The following is a 14971-nucleotide window of genomic DNA, read 5'->3' as shown; positions in this document are numbered from 1 at the left end:
GAATGTTTGTGTTGTTAAAAGCGAAATGTGTGTGTCTAAATGAAAAGAAAAGGACGTTGTTAAACTCTGTTAATAAATCAGACGAGGAAGAGCCTGCAGACCGAACGCAACTGATGTCTCCTGTCTCTGCTTTTCTGTTAAAAAAACAGTTTAAAAACAGACCCCATCGAAGGCCTGTAACATAATTTTGGTGGCCCGTACGGGGATCAGCATGCTACGTGGGTGACTGCTGATCCTTTAATCAACGAACCAGAGACAGCCATCACAGGGCAGGCGTGTTGGAACAGCAGACGTGCAACTGAGGCAGCAGCGGGACCTGTGTCGAGGAGGGGAACCCCTGCTGGAGAGGTGACGGGCTGCGTGTTTGAGCTGACTGCACTGTGAGGAGTGCTAGCCAAAAGACACAGAATGGAGGACAGTGAAAGAAAAGAACTGGCTTGGCAGATCAGAAAGAGTCTTTATGCACTGACAGCAGAGGAACTCTTCCAGATTGCTACAAACATCACACCAGTACCTGATGTGGACCCCGCAAGTGTAAGACGTGGTGATGAGGAAAGTTGTTTTGATTATGTTTGTGCTTATCTACGCTGTAAGACATTGCTTGACTTAGAGGATCAGGGGTTTTCACACCTACTGCTGTTGAAAGATGCTATTATTCATCTCATTGATAGTCATGCCGCTGAAGTATCTCACCCTGTAGTCTCAGAGGAAAATGTTGTTACTCTCACAACACTTAAGCACCCGGAACAGAGTGATGTACTTACCTCAGCTATATTGCCTCTTGAGTCTGTTAATCCACAAATAACAGAGTATGAAATGCTAAAGGCTAACTACGAGGCACTTGGTAAAAAGTTAGCAGATTTACAAGTGACATCTGCAACACAAGACACACCCACCCCCACTATTACACAGTCACTCCAGCCTCGAGCTGAGAGCGTGACAAACAGCCGCTCCACCACAGACATGCGACAATCTAAGCCTGATCACATGGTTTCCCTAAGAGACCTGCCATTTTTGCAACGCAGAGAGTTTAAAGTACATGGTGGTCAGGTTGGGGACATTGCATCTGACATTAGCTACCATGGACTGTGTAAGCAGATTGAGGAGGGGCTCAAGGTGAAGCACACAGAGGGAGAGATCATTCAAGGTGTGCTCCGTATTATCAAGCCTGGACAGTTTAAGGACATGTTGATCAGTAAAGATGACTTGACCCTCATTGAACTCAAAAGCTTACTACGTTCACACCTGAGTGAGAAGAGTGGGAGTGAGTTATTTCAGGAATTGTTGAGCACTAAGCAACATGACCATGAAACTCCACAACAGTTCCTCTACAGGATGATTGGACTGAAGCAGAAAGTCATGTTTGCATCCAGGCAGGATAACATGGACGTTGCGTATGAGACACGTACGATCCAAAATGTATTTCTACGCACCATTCATCAAGGTCTTCTACCAAAATATAGTGACATTCGTAATGAACTCAAGCCACTACTATCAGACTACAGTGTGTCAGATGAAGCCTTGATAAGGCAAGTGAACAAAGTGTCAAGCGAAGAGAGTGAGCGACAGCGAAGACTGGGATATTCCACTCGACAAAAGGTAACACATGCTCATACTGCTCAACTTGAACCTGCCAAAGACACTGAAATGACTGACTGTAAATCTAAGAGTAAGAATAAAGTCATAGAAGAGCTGGCTGCGAAGGTGGAAACCCTGACCAAAGTGGTTGAGTCTCTCACAGCCAGTCAGGCTCGTGAACCCACTTGTCAGTGTGCACACCCAAAGCAGAAGCCCAGACAAACTGCAAAACAGTATGGCTGTCCCAAGTGTATTGAAAGTGGGGCTACTTCATGCACTCATTGTTTTATCTGTGGGGAGACAGGTCACAGGGCAGTGGGATGTCTCAAACGAAGCCAACCCAGAAGCTCTAGTTGGCCTCCTGCTGATACACACACGCCCAGAACCAGTGGACAGCCAGACCCAAAATCACGAGGTATGTGCTCAGAAGAGTTTGCTCATGTCAGAAGTAGTTGGGCGACCCTTCCAACGAAAAATGCAGACACAGGGGAAAGTGAGAGAGTGGCACAGCTTGTTGGGAAAAAATGTAAAATCAAGTGTTACATTCATAGCTTTGCAGTGGACTGTTTATTAGACACAGGTGCACAAGTGAGTCTCATTGATCGCCAGTGGGCAAAAACCTACCTCTCTGACCACAAACTCCGGCCACTGACAGAACTTATTGGAGATAAGGCTCTTAGTGTGCTTGGTGTTAATGGCCAGCCATTACCCTACGACGGCTGGGTGGGCGTGATGGTGAGTCTCCCAGAGAATAGTGACCCAAACTTGACTGTACAAGTCCCCTTTTTAGTAAGCAGTGTGCCCATGGACTGCCCCCTGATTGGTTTCAATGTAATTGAACAGCTGATACTGGGGCCAAATGCTAGTACAAACCTCATACCCACCATTGTGAGCCTCCTGCGCAGCGCGATGAACCTCCAGGATGACACAGCGACGGCACTGGTCAACTTCATCCAGACCAAGCTTACCAGTGATAACGTGGTCAGCCAGAGTGTCCTAAAAGTGGGCCTGTATGATGTAGTAATCCCGGCTGGTCAAGTTAAGTATGTTAAGTGTAAAGTCTCCTCTACAGTTGACATGTCCAACCCCCTCGTGCTCTTTGAACCAACTGAGAGCAACCCACAACTGCAACAGCTTGATGTTGGCAACAGCCTCCTCACAGTTTGTGATGCCAGAGTCCCATATGTCAAAGTACCTATTGGCAACCACACTAAGCATGATGTGACCCTCACCGGCAGAGCAGCCCTTGGAACTATTGAACCAATAGCAGGAGTCGTACAAACTGACTTACCAAACCTCGGTGAGCCCAAAGTGACTCAAGATGTCGACCCTGATGTATCTCAAATACCCCAGCAGTGCGGTGAAGATCAAGCAACACAGGAATGGGATCCACCTGTTGATGTTAGTCACCTGACTGAAGACCAACAGACTGTTGCCAAGAAAATGTTAAGGGAAGAGTCAGGGGCTTTTGCACGTGATGAGAATGACATGGGGTGCATTCCCAGCTTGGAAATGACAATAACACTCAAAGACACAACCCCAATTCAGAAATCGTACACCTCAATTCCAAAACCCCTCTATAAGGAGGTTAAAGAGTATATTGAGGACCTCTTAGCAAGAGGATGGATTGTAAAGTCTAGATCCCCTTACTCTGCGCCAATAGTTTGCGTGCGGAAAAAGGATGGCTCCCTAAGGCTCTGTATCGACTACCGTCTCCTGAACCAGCGCACAGTACCTGATCGCCACCCATTACCAAGAATCCAGGACCTCATTGACACCTTGGGAGGGTACAACTGGTTCTCCATTTTGGACCAGGGAAAAGCCTATCACCAGGGCTTTATAGCAGAAGGATCCCGCCATCTGACTGCATTCATCACCCCCTGGGGCCTTTATGAATGGGTGCGAATTCCCTTCGGTCTTACCAACGCACCTGCTGCATTCCAACGCAGTATGGAAGAAATGCTGGCTCCCCTTCGGGATGAGTGCTGCATCCCATACTTGGATGACATCTTGTGCTACGCCAAGACTTTTGAGGAACATGTGGAAGGGCTGAGGAAAGTCTTGAGAGCCCTGCAGAACTACGGAGTCAAACTCCGGCCGACAAAATGTGACCTATTTAAAAGAGAAGTGAGGTATGTTGGGCGCTTAGTGTCAGCTGAAGGAGTACGCATTGACCCAAAAGATCTCGAGGCAGTGTACGCCCTGAAAAAGGAGACACCTGCCACAGTGGGAGATGTGAGGAGGATTGCTGGGTTCCTGAGTTACTATCGCTCATATATCCAGGATTTCTCGAGAATAGCAAAACCCATTTATGAGCTTTTGCAACCCAAGAAAACCAAAGAGGAGCATCTTCTGGGGAAGGTTACAGGACAGAAGGGGAAAGGCGCACAGTTACCATCCAAAACACCAGTTGAGTGGGCAGAGAAGCACCAGGGTGCCCTGTGTAAGTTGATTGATATGTTGGTAAACCCCCCTGTACTTGCCTACCCGGATTTTGAGCTTCCCTTCGTCCTTCATACAGACGCATCTGATAAAGGACTTGGGGCCGTTCTCTACCAACATCAGAGTGGGAAGCTAAGAGTGATTGGATACGGCTCCCGAACACTGACACCGGCTGAAAAGAATTACAGACTCCACTCGGGCAAGCTTGAGTTTCTCGCCCTCAAGTGGGCTGTCTGTGAGAAGTTCAGGGATTACTTGTTCTATGCCCCGTATTTTACCATCTACACAGACAACAATCCCTTAACTTATGTCATGAGTACCGCCAAGTTGAATGCGGTTGGGTTCAGATGGGTGGGAGAGCTATCAGATTTCAGGTTTGATATAAGGTACAGACCTGGCAAAGTAAATGTTGACGCAGACACCCTGTCGAGGAGTCCCCTTGACATTGACAGATACGTCACTGAATGTACAAAAGAGCTCTCCAAAGAAGCTGTTGCCGCTACTTGGGAGGGATGTGGAGCAGGCAAGCATGGAGATGTCGCATGGATCGCTGCTCTGGCTTTAGCGCAAGGTGACCAGCTTGAACCAGTAATCCAAGAAATGGTCACGCCCATCAATTTGGATGAACTACAAAGGGCTCAAAGAGCAGATCCTGCGATAGGTGAGATCATGAAAATGAAAGACTCAGATCAAAAGCTGACAGATGACATGAGACGGAATGTGAGAGGTCCGGCAAGGAAAATGATGCATGAGTGGACAAAGCTGAGCTTAGAAGACGGAGTTCTGTATCGTAAGACTGCAGAAAAGCGCCAACTAGTCTTACCAGCTAGCTTCAAATCCCTGGTCCTGAAACATCTGCATGATGACATGGGGCATGTCGGGGTAGAAAGAGTTCTCAGCCTGGCGAGGCAACGGTTCTACTGGCCATACATGAGGCGAGACATCGAAGCCTATGTCACCCGGCAGTGTCCGTGCATCAAACAGAAGAAACCGGTGACACATGTCCGAGCTCCCATGTCCAGCATTACCACAAGCTCACCAATGGAATTGGTTTCAGTCGATTACCTCCACTTAGAGCCAAGCAGGGGCGGATATCAGTATATCCTAGTTGTGGTAGACCACTTTACTAGGTATGCCCAGGCCTATCCAACCCGCAACAAGAGTGGCAAAACTGCAGCTGAAAGGATTTTCAGTGATTATATCCCCAGGTTTGGCTACCCTTTAAGGCTGCACCATGATCAGGGGCGGGAGTTCGAGAACGAGCTTTTCCGGACTCTACAACAGTTGAGCAATGTGGGGCACTCTCGAACAACTCCGTACCACCCTCAGGGCAACCCAGCTGAACGCTTTAATCGTACCATCTTGCAGATGCTGAGGACCCTGAGTGAAGAAAAAAAAGAAAGATGGAGAGAATATCTCCCACAGATGGTTCATGCGTACAATTGCACTCGCCATGAAGCAACGGGTTACTCGCCATTCTTTCTGCTTTTTGGTCGACATCCACGAATGCCAGTAGACCTCCTGTTCAAGTTGGTTACTGATGGAGAGCCACAAACTGCAAGAGGTTATGCTGAGAAATGGAAAGAACGAATGACTGAGGCTTACAGGATTGCATCTGGAAACAGCCAAAAGTCAAGTGATCGTGGAAAGAAACACTATGACCGGCACTTGAAAGGAGTGGTACTCCAACCTGGAGACAGAGTACTAGTGCGGAACCTGACTGAGAGGGGTGGTCCTGGCAAGTTAAGGTCCTACTGGGAGAACACCATCTATGTGGTGAAGGAACAGATCAATGACAGCCCAGTGTACAGAGTGACCTCAGAGGCAAAGGGGAAGAAAGTGCGTGTTCTGCATCGCAATCTATTGCATCTTGTCAATGAGCTTCCTGTGGACTTGCCTGCTGTAAATAAGGGGGACGGGCCATCCGCTGTCAAGAAAAAGAAACCAAAACCAGCTCAAGGAGAGACCGAGTTTCAACCCCACTCTGACGCAAGCTCCGATGAGGATGAGAGTTCCATGTATTATGAGTTGAGGTATGATTTGAGAAGTGGGAACAAAGAGGATGCACTACATACCTGTAACCATACTGTTGGACCCCCAAGAGGAACAGCTGAGTTCAGCAGAGTGGTCAACTGTGGAGCACCTCAGCCAACAGAAGCAACAGATGAATTGAGGGAACAAGGAATGGAACAGGATGGTGGACACCAAAGCACTGAACTTGACAACGACATGGGAGAGGAGGAACATGAGAGAGTACGGGAATCAGGAGTCACTGAAGTGCCTTTCACAGTTGACGAAGGAGAAGTTGGACTGCCGCTTTCAGAAAGGGCACAGTATACACCTAACGGGACCCCGCCGACTAATGAATCAGTTCTAAGAAGGTCTACTAGAGAACGACGGCCTGTTACACATTTCACATATGACACCCTTGGCCAGCCCTCTCTCCGGGTGCATCCATCAGTCAGTTGTGCTGAAGTGCACGAGTCACCAAACACAACACACTACACCATGCCACCATATCCCCTGTTACCTTACTTCCCCCTAGTGCCATATCGCATTCCAACATCTCACTGTGCACACCCAGGCACCTTCCCTCTGTATTATAACTGTCCAATCTATACATGTTAGTAGTATACAAGGAATGTGGGTATGTGGGAAGGGGATGTGATTTGAGCTGTTTGAATAATGAGTATAATGAGTTTTAGAGGGTAAGAGGTTAAATGTCAGGAGCCATTTTCTTTTTGTTGGGGAGTGTGTGACGCCCACAAGTGTATGGTCACAATTGTAATTTTGTTGTGAATTGTTTTTGATGTAAAAGACCTGATTTTATGGTGGTATTGCACTTTTCATTTAGCGTTATGGACAATGTAATTGCGTGGCATTGCCACAAGGGGGAGATAGTGGTGAGTGCGATAGGCCGTTGCAACGCGTCTCTGCCTCAGACGAGGAAGAGCCTGCAGACCGAACGCAACTGATGTCTCCTGTCTCTGCTTTTCTGTTAAAAAAACAGGTTAGTGGTTCAAGTTTGCTCACTGCAATGTACATATAAAGGCAAGAAACCTTTTTCTGTCTTTGTTTAAAGACCACGAATGTTGTGAGAGAGTGTGTTTTCACTGACTGAGAGAAAGCTAACTATACCGCCATTTGTAATGGAAGCCGCCATTTCACTCGTAGTCTAAATAGGCAGCTGGTCTTATTACCTGTTTTATTTTGTGACAAATGGAGCTCTTAGACACTTCTTTTATCCTGACATTATTGGAAGTTACAGTTGATTAGGACCTACCCAGTTCTTATGTGTCAAATGTAAATAGTCTGATGTATACTGTTTGTGGATGATTGTGAACTGTTTGTGAGCAATGGAAGAATATTTTTGTTTATTGGTTACAAATGTAATATATTGTTTGAATCTGTTAAAGTATAAGAAAAGTATAAAGGTGACATAAGCGGGTTAATTGCAGTGTTAGTGGTGCTGCACAGAAATGTTTTGATGCTGAAATGCAGTAAAATTGGTTACAGATTTATTGTAAATAAGGATGTTCATATACAATGATTATTTTGTAAGTTTATTCTTGTGAGAGTGCAAGGTAACCAAAAGGGTTTGAGCAATGGACCTAATTGAATGTTTGTGTTGTTAAAAGCGAAATGTGTGTGTCTAAATGAAAAGAAAAGGACGTTGTTAAACTCTGTTAATAAATCAGACGAGGAAGAGCCTGCAGACCGAACGCAACTGATGTCTCCTGTCTCTGCTTTTCTGTTAAAAAAACAGTTTAAAAACAGACCCCATCGAAGGCCTGTAACATCAGCATTTACAAAAATCTGCAGTGGCTCGTTTATATAGGCTCTTAACTTTCTATCAGGAATATCAGTTTCATTTGAAAGCAGGAGTCACTAATGGTCATCTTGATTCCTGAGAGTCTTCTTCACTTGGCTGAAATTGTGATGACGGTTTTGTTTTTAAACGTTTCTTTACCATGAAAGGATCTTGTCTTCTGTGGACGTCCAGGCCTTTTGCTGTACTTTTCTTCTGTAAATGAACTGTTGATGTGTCCTCTCCTGCTGTTACTACCTCTGTGTCTAAACTGAACAGAATCTGCTTCAGTAAAATCCTCTTCCTTTTTTTTAACAGTCTTTAAAATGGATCAGCATCTTTAAACTATCAGAATTGAACTTGAAAAACACATGCAGTATACTACTAAAGTATTAAGAGACACACTAAACATTGGATGTTGGATAGCCGTGCAGATCATGTCTATATTGGGTCCATCGGTCCGTGACCTACTGTAGACATCTAAAGGATGTCCAACCATGGCCCAACTTGGATGTCAATATGGTGTTCAACATTCAAAATTTGGACTGTGTAATTTTTTTCAACATCAGGTGGATGTTTATGACAAGTTTAGTACGCATTAAAAAACAAACAAACAAAAGAAAATGAAAAAACAACTTTTCAGTGGACCAAAATCCAAAAACAAAATATAAAAGACATTAATCCAACATCACTTGGCACGATGGATTTCTATTAAACGAGTTCATACTGACATTTCAAGCAGTAGTACGTTAATGTCTACCTACAGTTTTCCATGCCGTTAAAAAAATTCTAAAATCCAGACTTTCCAGACTGACTGATCAGTTTCAACAGTCAGATGGAAATATTTCTACAGCAGCTCTGAGAACTTCTATCAACAGTTTCTGAAGCTTGAACTTGAAGTTACTGTGAAGTTCAGTCTCTGCACAGCAAATACCAACTGCAATTATTTTTTCTTTTGAAAACATGGCTCCTCTCCACCTGCTCCACAAACTGATGGAGGCAAGAAAATGTGCCTTCAGTCATCAGGAAGTGGATCCACAGTAACAACAACTCTGAGTTCAGCTGTTGACCATCAACTAACTCTGCTTCATTATCAGATGAGTGTCTGACTGTTTAATTTTGTGTCGTCAGACTAGTTTTAATCCAAAATGGATTTACCAAAGTTTTAATCCAAAGTAGATTAAAAATTTGGATACTGTTTTAATCCACAGTATCCAAAGTGGATTAAATCTAGTGTCATTTCTGTTTGTCACTCAGCCGATTTAGCTTTTAATAAAAATAATGGTGTAACTTTGTATCTTTCTCCACATTCATAATTATCAGTAAAATTCCCTGAGAAATACCTCAGTGTAGGGCTGGGCGATATGGCCTAAAATTCATATCGCGATATAATTTGAAGCACGTGCGGTAACTATATATATCACGATATATTCTTTTCTTCTGTATAACGTATTTTCCACACTATAGGGCACACTTAAAATCCTTTCATTTTCTCAAAAATCGAGAGTGTGCCTTATGTATGAATTCTGGTTGTGCTTACTGACCTCGAACCGATTTGGGCGTGCAGAAATCTGTTCAAAAATGTTTTAGTAGAACTTTGGTAAGCCGCACTGCTTGATGGATTGTCAGAGCATTATGGCTGCTGTAGTGAGGAGCTTCGCGGAGTAATCTGGGTCCTAAACACCGTTACCTTCAGGTCCCAAAGTCAAACGAATACTGAGAGTTAAAATCGGTCTAAATTCTTTCATCTTTAATTAAATCATCAGCGTTGCTGCTTTACCAGGTGTAACAATTAAGTTTAACATCCAGGCATCCATGAAAACAGAAGTTATTACATTTAACGGAGTTAGAAGTTAACAGGAAGTTAGCTCGTTAGCTCGCTAGATTCCACCTAAACATGTTGTGCTACGTGATTGCTAGCAACACAGCTATGTTAGCATAACATTAGCACAGTGCAGCTGGAGGATGAACGCCAACTTTTTTTCCACTCGATAAAAGTTAACGTGAGGGATTCTGGTGGTGCTATACACGGACCAAACTTCAGTCAGGAGAACAACTGAGATCATTCATCCACAATACGAGGTTAGTTATTAATATACTGCAACAACATGGGAATAGAGCAGCTGCGAGAGAATTCAGCATTATTGAATTAATGTTACCGAGGTGGAGGAAGCGCAGTTTTTGGCTTTCCCCATATTTCAAAAGTGCTTCATCTCTTTGCTATGACTGTCGCCCGGCATAATTTGCAGATGATAATGGTTGTAGCCGCTGTGATGCTTTCGACCAAAACAGGCACAGCTTGATGACATCATCAACATGCGCTATCGCAATAGAGTGATATAGTCAAAATCTCTATCGTTGGCCAAATTTATATCGTTTCTATCGTATATCGTTTATATCGCCCACCCCTACCTCAGTGTGAAAGTCAACATAGCTTGGTACTGAAACAAGACCCTCCTTTTCAAGGTCGCCTTTGAAACTGTTTCTAAACTATGGAGAATATCTGTCTGTTCAGCTGTTTCAGTGTTGCTCCTGAATGCAACTCATGAGAAACTTTCCACTCTAAGTTTCATATGACTTCAATACAGACTGATGAGATGTCTGTGTCAGTCGTTTTCTTTTGAAATAAACTTTACTGAGATGAATGAAGATCAGGAATTTAAAGGATTCAGAAAACTGATGATAAAAGTTCTCGGAGTTCAGTGTAGAAATATCTTTTAACTCATTGTGGAAACTCTGTCAAAGTTAAAGTCTGGTTTTAAACTTTGAGCTTTTTTGCTCAAACAGTGTTACAGAAATAATATTAAACTATAACAGTACTGTCATATGCAGTGATAACCCCAAAACTAAACACATAGAGATATAAAACATTAAAACATAAAAAAAAAAATCTGATCAGGCACTGTTGATCTGTTTATGAAGAACAAGCAAAAATGGTATAAGATCATCAGAGGTGGGAAAAATCCCCAAAATGACTCTTTTGTATTCAAATGTAAAGTAACCGTTCATGTGTTGTTCCTACACGTCTCATAAAAATTACATTTGTTACAAATCAAAGTTTGAATTCATATTCACTGCAGTGAGCGAAAACAGTACAATTTAGTGCAAAAACACTTTTTCTGTTTCACAGTAAAATATAGATATGAAAACATCTGTAACATTGCACTTTGACCAAATATATTCCTATTATTTCTATTTTGTACAGACCGAAGACAAAAGGTTTAATTTAGTATTTATATATAATAAATAAAAGGCCTCTACAAATTAAATCAATATGTAAAATACAAAACAGGTTTTCCTTCAAACTTTTTTTCTCACCCGGAAACAAACAAAACTTTTGTCACAGCTCAACGTCTGAGTTTTACTAATCATATAAAAATAGTGACTGAAGCATCTTTAAATGTTCTGATTTATTAACAGAGTGTTTTAAATTTAACTTTTGTTCAGTCTGAGAAATGTAAAACCTGTTTCAGTGTGAAGCCAACAGTTGATGATAATTTTAACAGAGGCCGACCTGCTGAATCGAGGCTGTGTCGGTCCTCTGCTGTCTGCTGTCCTCCACCTGAACACAAAGAGGGTGAGAACTTTATGGGTAGATATGTAACCACCTTTAAATGATCTCGGTGACTGACAAATGAAGGAAGACATCTGTGGTGGCTCCACCCGAAACATATCCACAGACTGCAGGGTTGTTATACTTTTGTCATTTCTAATTAGCTTATATTTGCATTTCTTTTTCACTTTGTCTTTTTAATTCTGTTTAATTTTGGTTCGTTTGCTTCTTTTACTTTAGATTTTATTTTTTAATTATTATGTATTTAGGGTGCATGTCAGAGGCTGGACTGATTTATATTAATGCAGATTTCATAATAAAAACATTAAACTCTTTGAAAGCAGTGACAGGTGTTTTTTTCATTGTTTGTTTTTAGCCAAACTAAAAAACACTAACGGGACATTTCCTGTAAAATGTTATTTAAATCATTTCATTGCTCATTATAAACAAATTAGTTTTTATTTGTATTTTAACTTTTTTTCAGATATAGTTTTAGTTCAGGGTTCAGTTTTAGTGAACTACAATAACGTTTGTGTGTTTGGTTACACTTCCTCCTGTTGGAGCGGAGCCAACTGTTTGTGGCGCAGTATTTTTAAGACCGCCATGTTGAATCTGTATCTAACACACATCTACACAAAATAATCATTCACAAAGTCCGCTCTCGGTGTCCTGCTGTCCCTGTAAATAAAAACACCCGGAGCTCATAGTGTCTCCGATCGAGCTCAGGGCCCTGTTTCAGGAAGCCGGTTTAGTGGAAAAACTGAGTAAGTATACCCTGAGTTAACGAAAACTCTGGGTTTTCGGTTTCACAAAGCGAGTTCAGCTGAAGCCTGAGTGAGTCACTATGACGACACACGCCGTGAAGCTAACCTGCCCCCTAGCAGGTTTACTACAACTAACCCTGACTGTCTCCGCCCCTTTGTCGGAAACCTGACAGTAGGAAGTGTCAGACATGGCGTGCTCCTTCCTTGAAGAGCCAGTAGATCGTGAAGCCCAAATTCTCCGCAGAGCTCTCCGCCGGGAGAGAGTGATTAGAGCGCGTTTGGACATTTTATCATTTCCTGATGATTTCCTGTGTGAACGTTACCGTTTCTCAGCACAATCTATAATTTATTTGGATAACATCCTCAGGCCATATATTACGCATGTGACACATCGCGGACATTCTCTCAGTTCTGTACATATTATTTGTATTGCACTTCGTTTTTTTGCAAACGGGAGCTTTCTGTATAATATTGGTGACGCTGAGCACGTTTCCAAGGCTACCGTCTGTCGGGCAGTCAGGAATGTTACAGTTGCACTGAAACGTCTCCTGTACTCGTCTGTGGTGTTCCCCGGTCATAGACCCACAAGATTTATCAAAGAGGGATTCCACAAAATTGCAGGTATCAGGATGACCAAAACTTAATTTATGATGTGGTGATACTTGAACTACTACTTACATTTTACATTTATTTTCAGGGTTCCCAGGCGTGATTGGCTGTATAGATGGCACTCACATTCCAGTCATTGCTCCTTTAGTAAATGAAGGAGACTATGTGAACAGGAAGTCTTTCCACAGCATTAATGTACAGGTACATAGTTCCCTGTAGCATTTCAAACTAACAAATTATTTTATCATAGTAATGGATGCTAATTTGTGTTCTCTGCACTGTGAAGATCATATATGATGCTGCCAACATTATCACAAATGTGGAAGCCAAGTGGCCAGGCTCTGTCCATGACTCACAAATATTCCGTGAATGTACACTGAGCACAAAATTTGGACATGGTGAGTTGAGAATACTTTAAAATATATAAAGACCAATTGCTTCAGGGACATTTGAACTGAAGTGTATCCTTCTGTCTTAGGAGAGTTCACTGGCTACTTGCTTGGTGATAGGGGGTATCCATGTTTACCCTATTTGCTTACCCCTTACTCTGACCCTGAACCGGGCCCACAGCAGCGATATAATCTGGCTAATTGCAGGACAAGAGCCAGAATTGAAATGACTATCGGAATGCTTAAGGCCCGGTTCCAGTGCCTGCAAAGACTCAGGGTCACCCCAGAAAGGGCATGTGACATTATTGTGGCATGTGTGATTCTTCACAACATTGCCACAATTAGAGGAGAACACTGTCCTTCTGAACCAAACATCAGCAGTGATCCAAACCATGAACATCCTGACCCTCCCACGGACATACAAGATGGAAGCGCAGTCAGAGACACCATATGTCACAATCATTTCTTTTGACCCATCACCTCAACATGTTGAAAGAAGAATAAACAGATTTTTTGTTCAACTGGCTTTATTGGTCGCCTGTATTTCCTGTACACAAAGTATTAAAAGATGTAAACCTCATAAAGTGTCTCTGTTGCTTCCTCCTCTGTAACAGCTGTCAATGTTTCTTCATTATTTTCCTGTAGTAAAGAAGTTAACAACATTGCTGTTCTACTGTAAACTCATATAATCTGTGGAGTATTACTCACAACTGCATGTTGGTCTGGCTCAACAGGAGGCTGCACCAGATGCAGTACACCACCACCATCAACTGATAGAATATGAGGTTCATACAGGTCACTTATAACTTACAAGGGACCAAATGGCAATTAACAAACATACCAATCACCTTACACTTCATTGTCATTATGCTCTCAAAGACAACCAAGCCTGAGGGAAGGCAAAATCAGTAGGAAAATAACTTCACTACAAAATAATCCATTATGGTGAAGAGTTTATCAAATGAATGAGTAGCACTGCGAAGGTGACTGTGAAGAAAGGATGTATGCACATCATGTATTATTTTGAATTTACCCCTTATGTAGGCACTTGTGTCTTGCGGGGTTATTGACTCAGAGGATGTCCCCGCAGAGATGCCTTCGGCCACAGGGCGCCCACTGTTTTGGCTGAGGGCCAACTGCTCAGCCTCTGTGAGTGGTGGTGGTGGAGGACCCCCACCTGTTTTTCGGGCCTCTGCTTTTTTTCTGTTGGCTATAACGGGCCACATTTGAGCATACAGAGTAAGCAAATATGTACTTGTAATGTGCTCAGATAATTTCAATAAGTGCTTACAGAAAGAAAATTAATGTAGCCTCTAACTGCAATTGATTTACATCGGACAAACAGACCAAGCACTATGGCTCATAATACAATTACACCTTACCTGTTTGGACTATATTTTTATATTTCATTTTTACTTGCTGCCAGGCACGTTTGGGGCCTGTTGGGTTGCACCTGCGCTCACATCACGTCACAAAATAAAATGTATAAAATAAAAAATAAAATAAAATAACGTGTTAAATGGGTGGAAATCCCTAGATCGATGTTTAAATTAACACTCACGCATTGACTCTGTCGGCTATGTTTTGCCATGCATGCTCACTTTCTTTTGCAGCTGTGGCTGTGTTACTTTTTTCCGCGGAATTTGCATGTTATCGGCATATGCTGCCATCAGAATTTCGGCCTCAAGCGCTGTGAAATACATTGATCACGCCTTCTTTCCCTCCGTCTCCATGGTGACTCGCTTAATCTGTGCTCCGCTTATCAGGGCTTTATGTATCCTCGTCCGCGCGCTTCACTTGGGGTTAAAGCAACTCCGCGTTGACTGAA

At 42.9% G+C, this 14971-nt stretch overlaps 1 protein-coding gene across 2 annotated transcripts in view; it reads right to left on the bottom strand.

Moving 5' to 3' along the window:
- The window catches only part of LOC146712159 (protein NLRC3-like), a 31975-nt gene extending 20591 nt beyond the window's left edge, over window positions 1-11384 (bottom strand). For both annotated transcript variants that reach the window (XM_085451931.1, XM_085451932.1), the window contains exon 1: window positions 11343-11384. The gene's annotated coding sequence lies outside the window, so the exon portion shown is untranslated. The remainder of the gene's footprint in view (window positions 1-11342) is intronic.
- Between the last annotated feature and the right edge of the window lie 3587 nt (window positions 11385-14971).

The sequence above is a fragment of the Copadichromis virginalis genome, linkage group LG3 (genome assembly GCF_057382275.1).
Source record: "Copadichromis virginalis isolate Kocher_CV1m ecotype Utaka linkage group LG3, C_Virginalis_male_GT1.1, whole genome shotgun sequence".
Classification (NCBI taxonomy): Eukaryota; Metazoa; Chordata; class Actinopteri; order Cichliformes; family Cichlidae; genus Copadichromis; species Copadichromis virginalis.
The sequence above is the reverse complement of the archived record's forward strand: the minus strand, read 5'-3'. Positions and strand labels throughout refer to the sequence as shown.